The following is a 14,062-nucleotide window of genomic DNA, read 5'->3' as shown; positions in this document are numbered from 1 at the left end:
TTTGTATATGTATTTATTGGTACAGTATTTGATATTTTTTTAATTGCTCACTTAATAATTTCCCTTATATCATAATATTATATAATCAACTTATTTTGAAAAATTAACATATTTTTATTATTAACTTATAATATTAATTGTATTATATATCCATAAAAAATTACCTAGGATGATAAAATGCCAACTCTTACAGTCGTGCACTGGTGTCATTTAGACTCAAGATGTTCAACGTTATGAACTTAAGATAAATATTTTTCCAAATAAACAGAAATGTTGAATTAATAAGTGATCTATTTACTATTATCTATATTATACAGAACCCATAAGTTTGTATATACAATTTACTTAATGAGTTCTTTAAAAAAGGAAAGGAAATAAATACAAGAATAATAATTTATTTTTATTATTACAGTTTTAACTTTCAAAAAATAAAATTAATATATAATTTTAAGATTATAATTATAATTATTATGTGATTATTTACACTTTCCAATTCTAATTTACCTAGGTTCCAGTGTCTCGACCTCTACCCCGTTGCCCTTCTTTACTGATCACAGTTTCCTTATCTCCCACGATCAGTTATCTTTCATGCGTAAATCCATTAAAATCTACTAATTGTGAAGTCTTTCCTCTCATTTTCATAATAAATTGCCTATAGATTTCGACTTTCTTATAATCAAATTTTTGTCCTTTTTATCGGAATACCTACTCTATAGTCTAAAGGCTATACATACTTTTTCTGACATTGAGAAATCAAACTTTTCCTCATTACCGTTAACATATTGTTTGGTCTATCCCTTATTACCGATTTCACCTATAATGTATTGAATATAATCATTGATTATAATTAATATAGTAAAAATAACGTTCATAAATGTATTATAATCAATGATATAATATGTATAAGTGCTTGGTGTGGCGAGGTGTTTGCATTTATTCAATAAACGTGTTTTAAGTGTCATAAATGAGACGCTCATAAAAATTTAGTTTGACTTTCTTGCAGATATTTATTTTTTTTTGATAAAGGTTGACAAACTTATAAGGAATCTTGTAATACATTTTCAAATCTTAGATTTAAAAAGAAAAATTTTCATGAATTTCTAACACAAAATAATTTGCACATTTGCGTGATTTTTACGTATTTTGTCAAAATTTGAACTTAAATGCTTATAAAAAAAATATGTCCCTATATATATAATATTATATATACTTAATATTTATATATTCTATATATATATATATATATATATATATATATACTCTATATATTTTTCAACTGTCATTGTAACAATATATTAGGAGCCTTGTATTACACTTTAAAGCTTTTTGAACCAACGAATAAAATGTTATTGATATTTATAGAAAAAAAACTAAAAAAATCGGAAACTGAATATGTCCGCAAACATTTAATGTTCGAATTTTGACAAAATTTATCAAATTCAAATTTGAAAAATGATTTTGTAGTTAAAAATTTATAAAATATTCAACTTTTATAGCTAAGAATTGAAAATTTAAAACAAGGTTCTGTGTAAGTAGGTTATTCTTTAACCAAAAAATTACAAAAATATAAAAACATGGTTTTTTTATAGCTATTTTATGTTTAAACTTGGACGAAATCACATATAAAATAACCAAGAATAACGATTTTAGTTATTATGTTGTAATTTTATAATATAAATTCAACTTACCGCCAAATTACTTAATAATAAGTAATAACAATACTCGTAATAATAATATAATATAATACTGACAAACCGTCTCCGTTCAGAATCGTTTTTCGTATACCTACAATAATGATATATCATTGAATTCAAATTTATTACCATCCGTTATACAGTTTCCTACATGTTATCTTCTGTACAGCAGATCAACAACCACTTACCCAGTTCTTTTTTTTTTTAAATATTGTTTTTGCTGTTATCGAGTACCTATAACTATCCAAAAAGTATTAAGCTATTGGGCGGTACCTACCTACGTAAATCATAAAAAAAAGGTTTTAATATTATACGCTAACATAATATGAATTAATTACAGGGCTACTGGCCGACTCACATCTAAGTTTTAAATATTCATAGCGTTTTAATTCTCGGATTTAAATAAACATTATCTTCCGTATCCTGCCGCAGCTGAAAAATAAATAGAGGTTTTTTTCACTGAAGATTAAATTCATAGCTGTTTTCATAATGTATTGCATGACCTAATTTCAATTTATGGAAATGTTAACCTTCCCCGTACCGTGTCCCTGCTATACAAAGACAGAATTATTTATATACGTCACGCCTAACTTTAGTAAGTTCGAAAACGTCAAAGTTTCACCCAACAAACCAAGTCAAACAAAATGGTTAACCACAGTCACATCAATTAAATCACGTCTAATAATAGACAAGTTGTTTGAATATGATTAATTATACAATTGGTATATTATCACGAAAGAAAAAAAACATTTTGGGGAACAATTTTATAATATAATAATATAAGCTTGTATTTCCAATGACTAGTTGCTACATTATATTAATAATAATAATCAGTGCTCGAAAATATTTATGCTTACCCCTTCTAATTATATCCAAATCAATAAGAAATTTCAATATGTAGGTACTCACTACTCACATATTTTTTACACTTTTGCACTTCTAATTTTTCCCAATTCAAGCATTGAAAATAATTTTATAATTAAAAGTCGTCGGTGAGCTGTGAGTCTTATTGTTAGCATTTCGTAAGTTTTGCTCAACAAAAATGAAACTTAAGTTTCTTCGATTTCGCTTCTCTTACAGACTGACTGATGGTTGTTTACGGCACGAACAAAGTTTTCTACTTATTCCGTAACCACAGGATGATGAAAATTCGTTGTCAACACGCTATACAAAACAATATTTATATGCAATAAAGACTTACTGGAAGATAATTAAATTTATAATTAACCGCTACGATAGAATTGTTCAAACAATACCTATATTAAATTAGATGCAGTAATGCAGATGACTTAACGTACAAATATAACTATTATAATTAGGTTCCAATAATAACCTTCAATAAGTGTAAACACTGTTGCACGGAGTCAATAACAATAGCCGTAGAAACCTGTTGAATTGTGACTTGTGTGCAGTAATAATTCATAGTTGTACACTTGTACGAGTAATATTATACAGGATAATTCACCAGGCATCCCATCGGTACCTATATAAAATTACTTGTTCTGAGTGATTCATCATCACCTATCCGGAACCTATCGCTGAAGCCATGAGTATGAAATTTGGACAGTAGTTTTGTTTTGTGAAGAAGGGAAGAAAGAATTTTTTCAAAATTCAGCCCCTACAAGGGTTAAAAAAGGTGAAAGGGGTAAACATTGATAGACTGATTAATTTGCCTTATCAGTTATCAGTTTATCACCAACTTCACTGTGTCTGTAATCTAACGCAGGTAGATTGCTTACCTGATAATGTATTGTTCGCCAGAGTTAGGCAAAGTTTTATATAGATAATTATTCGAATAATTTTCAAACATTATTATTCAAATAATTGGCGATCATTTTAAAACATAAATCATAATTATACTAATTTCTAGTAAAAAATATTTATTATAGAATGATTATAATTCTTCAACGATGCGAATTATTCAGCACGGCACGCACGCCACGCACTACAATATTGTTTTATTTTATTAGGCAGTAGCACATACAGATGCCATGTGGCATGTGCCCATAGCCCATTGCGCATATACCATTTAGCTATTGAATATATAGACATGTAGCTATTATCGTGTATAATATATTATATTATTATACTATATATTATACTAGTTGATCCCATGTACTTCGTTTCCCGTTAAATGTACCAACTCCATATGACTCAAACTTTGTTGAATTCGTTTTTAATACTCGGTGTATGGTGTTCAAAATGTATCTTAACTTTTCTGTTGCCTGGAATAATAATTCTGATTCGCAGCAGTATATTAACAGGTAGGCAATCTACCTGCGGTAGATCGCGGACCCCGTGCTGTTTGTACGTAACTTTATAATTTAAGTCTAAAGTATCAAAGTTATACCAAGTATGTCACTAAACTCCTCCTAAACGGCTGGAATAATTGTGAATGCCGAGTCTGTCAACCAATATTTCCTCCTCGTCCACGAAGACGTGGCATTATTTTATGTACGTAACTTATATGTGAGTATAATACGCTCAATATTTACGTAATTGCGATACATATCATATCAAAATACAGCGTACAAAAAAATTAAATGCATTGAATGAATACACTGATTTCACGGCAACCAATAATAATTATTATTATTATATTTTTAAAACCCATGGCAACCATTTATAAACAACAATTTTCACCGTAAATTTCTAAATCTCCGTTTGAGCACATCCCCTGGTTGGACCTAGGGAGATGATTTGTGAATCTAAACAATCCGGGGCGTCACCCAAACGCATACAAAAAATTTCATCAAAATCGGTCCAGCCGTTTAGGAGGAGTTCGCTTACAAACACAGAAATATATATATAAAGATAGGTACGTAGTATACCTATAAAGATTAATGTAGGCATGAATCCATAACAATTAACTGTTTGATCGTATTATATCTAAACTTTGAAAACGTGGTTTTATCAAATGTACCTACATAAATTATGATTAAAAAAATATATCTAATTTTTTACTCTCTCAATAGATCTATATCTGTTTTATTTATAATATTTTTGCATTTTTCCTAATAAAATAAGATTTACAATCGTGTAACTTATGTATACATTATACAATACTAACTATTATTTAAAATATGTTCCTTTCTTATTACCAAACCATGTGTTTACCCAAATAAAATAAACGAAAATTGTTCGAATAACTATGTTTTAAAATTATTTGAATAATTTTTATTCAAATAATTATGAAAAAATCATCCGAATAATAATTTATTCGAATAAAATGTTATCTAAATAATCATCTAAATAAAATTTTATTCGAATAACGCCCAACTCTGCTGTTCGCATAACCATAAGCGAGATTTACGGGCAACTCCACGCGTGAGATGGCTAAAAATTAAAATATAATATGATTTTGCTCCGATATGCACAGCGGCCACAGCGAATTACACCTAAAAGGAGTCAATTAAATATTACAACATTTTTTTCCGGGCAACGCCGGGTTATTCAGTTATAGTATTAATATATTATCCTTTTATAAATTATATTTATTTTAATTCAATTTTTTTTAATTTATGAGTACTTATATTCCTATAGTTGTATTCTAAAATACCAACATTTTTTTTATGACATTTGCGGAGTTTCCTGTGGCGATACTAAATTATTATTTTTAAAGAGAACTACATTTTTACTATAAACTGAAATTCCAATGAATAATTTTCAAGTTATTAAACTTTATGTATACTAATGAGAATAAAATACAGTCCATGACAACAATAATTTTAAAGTTATGGTGGCTACAATGGTTTAGAAAATATAGTAATTTTATTTACATTAATAATTTAGCATTTTATATTATTATATAAACATTGTCTGCAGAGTATAATAACTAATAAGTAATAAGTAACTATATAAAACAAAATATATCATGTCTATTATACATTTTATATTTTTTTTATGAAAAACCATGATTAAGGATTTATTTTCCTACATACCATTTAATAATTTAGAAACTACTCATTCGAATATTGATTCCATGACATTAAAAATAAAAATCATCTGCATTATAATTTATGTAAAATATATTAGGCAGTGGTGGTTATCATTTAAAAACAAGTTTATATAATTACAGTTCACTGGACATTCTTTAAACGATATAAAAATCCAAGTACCTACCCAAGTATCTGGAAATATAGTCTTTAATTAATATAATTATTAAAATTTACAAAAATCAAAATTTTATAATTATAATTAAAGGCTAAACGGGAGGAAACATAATATTAGGTAAATCCCCATATTGTATATAATTTCCAAAAAACTTAGAGGTACGCCGGTACTTTATTGTATCTACCGGCTCTTAATATTAATACTTAATACCAAATACCGTAAATAAACTAATTAGTGAGTTAAATTGTTATATTTAAAAATAATGAATAATTTATAATAGTTATAAATAATATTGTTATCTATATTTATACAGTACCTACTCCTAATATTTTTTTAATTGGACCATTCAAAAGATTTTTGTTGAAACACAAAGCTTAAAAAATAATAATTATAATAAATCAATTTTCCAAATTTCTAATCAATGGTTTTGCATTTATTTTATGAACTGTGGTTGTGTTATTGTTATATACCTACTTCACGTTAGGAATATTATTTTACTCTCTGTAGTGATCTAAATATTTCGAATTAAATGATGATACCAAAATGTATTAGTACAAGAAAATATATATACTATTTACTGTATTTCTATCATTATTATCATCATTATTATAGTACCTAGTTAATTATTATTTATGATTTTTAGCATCATAATAATCAAGATAGTCATTATCTTATGATGGTGGTATTAGAAAATTTAAACTAATATAGGTATTCTACAGTTTACATTACACAATGACAGGATAATTTGAACTATAAATATTAAAATTAGTTATTAGAATTATTTAAATTTAACTAAAATTCTGAACAAACAATTAAAAATACAAAAAGAAAAAATTATATTTGAATTGAGCAATTTCATTTTTATAATAAAATTTCAATTTCAATGAACAAACTAAAAGTGGAATTTTTAACATGACAAATATATTAAATAATAGTTTTAGTAGGTTACCTAAGTTAATGATAAAAAAACAAATTGTAATAAAAGAGTAGGTAATGAATAAATTAATGATTTTTATTTTTAATTTTATTGACTGTTACAGCGCATATAATATGTATGGAGTTGATTGAACATGTTGATTTTTTAATTGTATAAAATATAAATAGATTTTAGAACAAAACTAAATAATTGTAAAAAAAATATCTCAATATAATATTGTATATTTTTTTGACATTATTGCATTTAATAAATCCACAATAGGTAGATAATGAGTACTCGTAAATTAAAGCTGTTTGAAAACATTACCATTTTCAAATTCTAATATTATTTTATTTAATGTTACCTACGTGAATAGAAAATTTCAGACCGTAGAAAATGTATATAAAGTGCTTTTGAAATGTCAAACAAGCAAATGCCAACTGTATTAATTGGACAAACCGTCAAGGTTAAAATTCCGGAAGTCGATCGAAGTAAAGTTGATGCCCGCACATTACTGGCTGTGGTGTTAAAAGTTGTGGATGGAGAATTTTATCGCCTGGGTATACAAAAGCAGGAACACTCTCTCAACTTTTCACTCGGAATCAGTTCACCTTATGCGAAGAAAATTTTTTAAAATCGGCAATAATTCCAGAGAATGAAATTGGTATTCGCCAAGCAGTATCGCAACTGTCTTTGTCTGGCGGACAATGGTTAATAAGGTGTGACTGTTTGAAGAAATGTATAACAAATCGTTGTAAGTGTCGATCCAAAAATGTATTTTGCAATTCAAGATGTCACAGTAGCGAAGCCTGCACAAACAAATAATTGTATTGTTGTAATAAAATATAATAATAGTTTAAACTCTTGTAATAATAATAATAAAAATTTGTTGTCATAATATATAATAATAACATTAATTTTATTTAACATAATATATTATAATATAATAATTTCGGTTTGGTAAACAATTTCGGACTTTTACTAACACTGATTGTTTATCCTAAGATTTACCAAATCTCGTTTGTAAAAGTCCAAACTACAAAAATCATTCGGGGTTTGACAAAACTATTTTGTGTATCCTAGGTTTTACCGAAATCAATCGGTAAATGCCCGAAATTCGGACATTTACCGTCAGCAGTCGGCGAAACCTAGGATTTACCGGTAAATCCTAGGTTTTACCGCTATTCGTACTTTTACCGTAACATATATATAATATTAAATAACTTTACGTACATTTTCGTTTAAGTCAATTATAATATCATAATTATTATTATACAATTAATGCTAATTTAAAAGAAATCCATCTTTGTTGGTGAAAATTACCATTAGATATTTATAGTACCGTAATTTATTTTATAGCTCCTAGGTGGGAGGTTAAAAGTTAAGATACCCAGTACTTTTCAAAATAATCCGGAAAAATAAAAAGCGCAAGATAATGTATGCAATACGCGTCCTATTTTTGACAAAATTGTATTATTTGTTTATGATTCAAAAATACACACATACTCTTAGTTCAAATTGTAACAAAATATTTATCAAACATATACTTAATAAGCGCTTCCTAAGCATCAAATAATTTTTAAAATATATTGGCTGTTTAAAAACTCTTTATTAAACATTTTGAAACTCTTTAGGTTTTTTACTACAAATGTTTTTTCTCAGCCAAAAATCTTGAAAATATTTAATTCAGCGTTTTTCATAATAATATTATCTGTTATATAGACATTTAATAAACATTGATAATACATACTTAGTCATAATTAAGTATATTAAGTTTAAATGTTAATACAATTTATCTAAAATGTACAAATTATTTTGTACCTATTGAAAAGTGCATACAATTTTTAATTTAAACCCTAAGTTTTGAATATTAATTACATCTCGCATACATTTTTCTTACTGAAATTAAAAGCATACATATTTTTATGAGCATTTCATATTAAAATTGCCACTTAACAAAATAATTCAAAAAATAATAATCTCAGAAATTTTAAATATAAATTCAGTACCTATAGATCAAATTATCATTTTATATACTCAATGAAATTTTCAAAATATCTAGACATTAATATATTTAATAAGCATTTCAAACTGTTGAATTGTTGGTTGTTTTTTTTTTTAATAATGATAAATATTTTTATTGTATTATACATTTCTACGGTAATTCAAAGTTGACTTCTACTTATAAAGGTATCTCTTGGCTATTATATTTGTTTACTTACGATTTAAGATATTTGAATGATAATGGCAGTGGCATCTAACGACGTCAATTCAAACTTCTTCGTGTGCGAGAAGTTCCACGTTAACTTCCATCGCAGTATCGCAGTATCACACGATAGCACTGCCATAATATATGTGTATATTCTTTTTTTATTCAAATTTCAGTTGTCCATCATAATATATCTGGCTATGTTTTTTATTTTAACCACTGACCGTGCAGATCATATTCAGGGGAAGCAAAAATCTTACAATTGAAAATTAATATTATAATTTATGTTACCTACGTTTATAAATTACGTTAATATACGTTTTGTAGAACGTTGGATCTACCTACGGCTAGTCATATAGAACTGATAGGTGCATAGTAAAACACGATTCAAACAAACAATTGAAAACTATTATGATGTTTTGCTAATAATTCAAAATTTAAAAAGTTGAATTTTACATTAAATCATAAATTTATTTATTAACATACTTTCGTTTCATTTGTTTTAAAATTATAACCATACATTATTTTTACAAAGTGTACGATTATGGTACCTACAACTATCATTGATTTAAATAGTATCTAGTAATAGTATTTATTAATGCTACTATATATATATATATAGGTTCCTACATAGTACTATATTTTATAGATGACACTTGCATTTTTTATAGTATTGTACATTTTTCCTGACGAACACGTAAAAATCATTGCCCACCCGATAATGAAAGTCGAGCAACAGCTTATTGTATTGTGTTTAAAGTTTTAACACACTATACACGATATGGAAATCCATATTTTATCTTCGCTTGAAATAAATTGATTTCGCAATATCGGAAATACTGTTGTAGTGTATTTGATTTGTAGAAACGATAAAGAAACTCATTGATTTCCAAATCGGGAAAATTCGCCTACGCGTCTTAAGAAATGGACGGATTTTTGTGAGAGCAGAAGTTTTAATCCAACCAATATTCATAATTGTGTCATATATAAATTATGTTGAACATTATAAGTTCTAAACTTGAACAGAATATTTTAAAAGTATGTAGTAAATAAAGTACCTGGTAAAAGTATGGGTATAGATGAAGCAACATGTACCTATACATGTCCCATAGAAAATTGTTTATTAGCTGCAGGCTAATACACACTACAATGCGGCATTATAGTGACTATAGTGAACAAGTAAAAATTACAAAATATAAAATTTATGAATAGAACCAAAATAAATTGTACAACAACGAACCGATGTAACGAACGCTACAACTACTGACGAATTTGCTATATACTATAAAATACTAAATACATAGCCACATAGGACATATACCTAACCTAGCCTACGTCATAGGTGTGCATTATTGGGTAGAGATATCACTGGTAGACAGTATTGACTATTAGATATAATTATTTTTAAACTAAAAATAAAGTATCACAACAGAACCAGTATTAAATTAAAATTATATTATACTAGCTGTGTCCCGTGTGCTCCGCCCCCGTTAGTTGTTTGCAAATAGTGGGGCTGTTGCTCGTGCAGTCGTGCATAATAACCGTTGTCCGTTAGGGGGTAGCGCTCAATAACCATCGTGTAAAGTATTTAAGACAAACTTGCAATTATTACCTATAATATTATATCTAATAATAATATCGTTATTACGTGTCTACATAAAAATAACCGGTTACCTGGTATACCTTGTATAGCTGGTGTGGTGGTATTACGTGGGTGCGGGCCGCGGGGTAATAATATACTTCCAAGTCCCAAGACCCACAAAACATTAATTTACGGTTTTAGGCCGTTATCAATAAAATAAAATATCTTTATAACTGATTCAATACGAGTATACCCGATGTATGACGATTCGATAGTAAATATTAATTTTTACTTAAAACACTAATTAATTAAAAAAACGTTCTTGCAAATATATTTTGTACAATACATTATCAATACATTCATCGATCCACTCAGAATCTAAATTTTAAATTTACAGCTTGTATAATAAATTAATGTAACAACAAAAAAAAAAAAATTATATTATGGGGTGTAATGACGTGTTTTTAAATTGATTGTTTGTTTTTATGTGATTTTTTATTCAATCAGTTACAAAAATATGAACAATAAGAACAATTGATGACAATGTTATAAAATAGAAAAAATAAAAATAAAAAGGCAGACCGGACGGAGTGTAGGGGCCTCCCAGCGGAGGTACTACGACATGAGTAAAATTGATTGTAATTATTAATTATCGATGAACTATAGTTATTTAGCTGACGATATAAAATAGTATGTTTCCGCGATAGATATTATTGACGACGATAAAATATGGTAAATGACAAATAAACGCTGTATATTATACATTTATACATTATACCTACGTCCGTATTTTATTGTCTAGTTATTGAATAATTATAGATTCATCAGTTTTTAAACATTTGAATTACGTTGTACTGTTATAGGTATGCTTGAAAATGGAACTGGATATAGCCCTCACCTTGCTTAAGCTCAGATCAACTGTTTATTATGTTTCATTAGAGTTATATATTTATTGTTATCTATTTTACAACATGAACTTACAGGTAAATTAAGACGACTTATATATTGACATAGGTACAACGACATGGTTTGATGGTATTTTTTATTTATACAGAGAGAATTAGTTAACTTTAGCATATAGGTACTCTAGCAATTGGACCCAGATGGATTTAAAATGTAAAAAGTTGTTGTTACTGGTTATGCGGATGAACGATGCTAATAATTTGGTGATAAGAGCTTCGCCGAAAAAGATCATCAACCTTCAAATATTCGCTAGTGTATTAACATTGTTTTGTTTATAATATTATAGTTCCAAAATATTATTTGACCACAATAACTCAATTACATTTCAAATAATGTCGATGTCATTCAACGTTATCTTTGTTATGCTGAAAAAATCTAATACTAAAAACGAAATTTCAGAATAGATATAAAGAAAAAAACTATAGGTACTACGAGCAGTACTTACGAGCTACGCCTGCACTGGCATTATTGAATAAAATAATTTTAACTACCTATGTTACGGCTAAAGAAAATTGAGCCGTGATCATCACATATCTATCGGTTGTTTTTCATTGGAATTAGTAATTACTCTAATTTATTTTTTCCCCACATAAAATAAATTATGTAGGTATTTTAGGTAAAAAACAATAATGTATTCTCAAATTTTGACACTGCTTAAAATGTGTACAAGCTGATCCTAATAATATTTTGTATATTATGCACTACTACTACAATTACTCGTTATAGCTCACGATAATAATGATTATCTTAATGAGATTTAGATTTGAAAGTATGTATCGGGTTAACACTTTATATAGTTTCACATTATATAAACAGAACATTAACAATATATTTATATTCACATTAACTATTAAGATATTTATGAGCTCCCTATATGTGGATCCTATGCAATTAGCCAGTATAGGTACCTACTTTAGTATTACCTATTAATGATTAAATTAATGTACATTATATTATATTTTATTTTCAATAAATTTGTTGGAATAATATTATGATTTATATAAATCGATATATTTTTTTGGGGGGGGTTGAGGTCATTAGCCGGTGGAACAGTGGGGGGAGGGTACTGTAAATTTTGAACACTTGTGTGTTTGTTTTGGCAGAATTTTTAAGTGGGAGCCCGTAGGTATCTGCCATGCCCAGATGGGGGATGGCGGCCTCTCTATTTGGACACCGTGACTGCCTGAAGATAAGGTGCAACTGACGCCTTAGTCCACTCGGCCACTCCATCCCCCGAATAGGTATTACAGTCAACTCGCGATATAACGAATTTCAAGGGACCGAGAAAAAATTCGTTATATCGAAAGTTCGTTACATCGAAATTATATTATACCGCGATATTTTCAAGGGACCGGTAGTTTTATTCGTTATATCAAGATTTTCGTTATATCGATATTCGTTATATCGCGAGTTGACTGTATATTCATATTTTTATACTAAAGCCGGATTGACAGTTACGCCGTGTGTTTATTTTGTCGTAATTGATTTGTGATTGGACATTATTTTTTTGGTATCATGTAACAGCCAAGTTGCAACTGAGCAGTGGTGCCGAACCCATGTATTATAAGTGTGGCAGCCGCCACACCTATTTTAAGGGGAGGGTGTTCCCCCAAAATTGGTGGGTAATCGTAATACTAAGTATAAAAATATATTGTTCAAATATAAGAAAGATGACTTCTTAGTGTGTAGTAGCGTGCAGTGTGTACCTACTGTGTGATAGCGTTAGAAATAGCCAATAACTAATTAATAATTTAATTAATAGTTTTACCATTGAGTGGTTTTTACTGTGGGGAAGGGTACTGTAAGTTTTAAACACGTGTGTTTTTTGGATTTGGCAGATTTTTTAGCGGGCACCCGTAAGTATCTGCCATGCCCGGGTGGGGGATGGCGGCATTTTTTTCCGGACACCATGACTTGGCCAAAGAAAAATGTCGCCCACGGCCGGAATCGAACCGCCGACGGTGTGCGACGTGCGTCGCAACCGACGCCTTAATCCGCTCGGCCACTCCGTCCACCATTATTATTATGATATAATTATTATGACGTATAAACAGTAAACACTATGTCGCATATAACATTGATATTATACTGTGTTGGCTAGTATTGTTTATTGTTGACGACGATTGTGCCTATACACTGTTTAATCGAATAGAATTAGTTTATTTATATTGTAATATTTCGACAGTAAATCGTTTCCAATAAGAATTTAACTTTTTTTAGTGTTTAAATTAAAGTAATGTTTAAAATTAATTGAATTATTTTTCCTCGACTTAAAATAGCTGCCAATACAGTAGGTACTTACAGTGCTAAGTTTCACGCGTGAAGTGATATTTAGTCAACCAATTAAGATGTGGCTGCAGGTCGTAGTTTAGATTGCATTAATTAAAATTAATTATACAATTATAGGTGCACTTAGGATAGATTTGATAAGCCAGATTTATTCAAAAATAGTTTTTAGATAAATAATTTATCAGTGAAAGGTCCATCAACCATGGGCTCGTTAAATTATGTTTAAAATATATAAGAGACAAAATTCCTTTCAAATTTCAAATCCTAAGACCACCTATGGTTATCGTAGTAAATAT

This window comes from Acyrthosiphon pisum, chromosome A1 (assembly GCF_005508785.2).
Source record: "Acyrthosiphon pisum isolate AL4f chromosome A1, pea_aphid_22Mar2018_4r6ur, whole genome shotgun sequence".
In the NCBI taxonomy this organism is placed as follows: Eukaryota; Metazoa; Arthropoda; class Insecta; order Hemiptera; family Aphididae; genus Acyrthosiphon; species Acyrthosiphon pisum.
The sequence above is the reverse complement of the archived record's forward strand: the minus strand, read 5'-3'. Positions refer to the sequence as shown.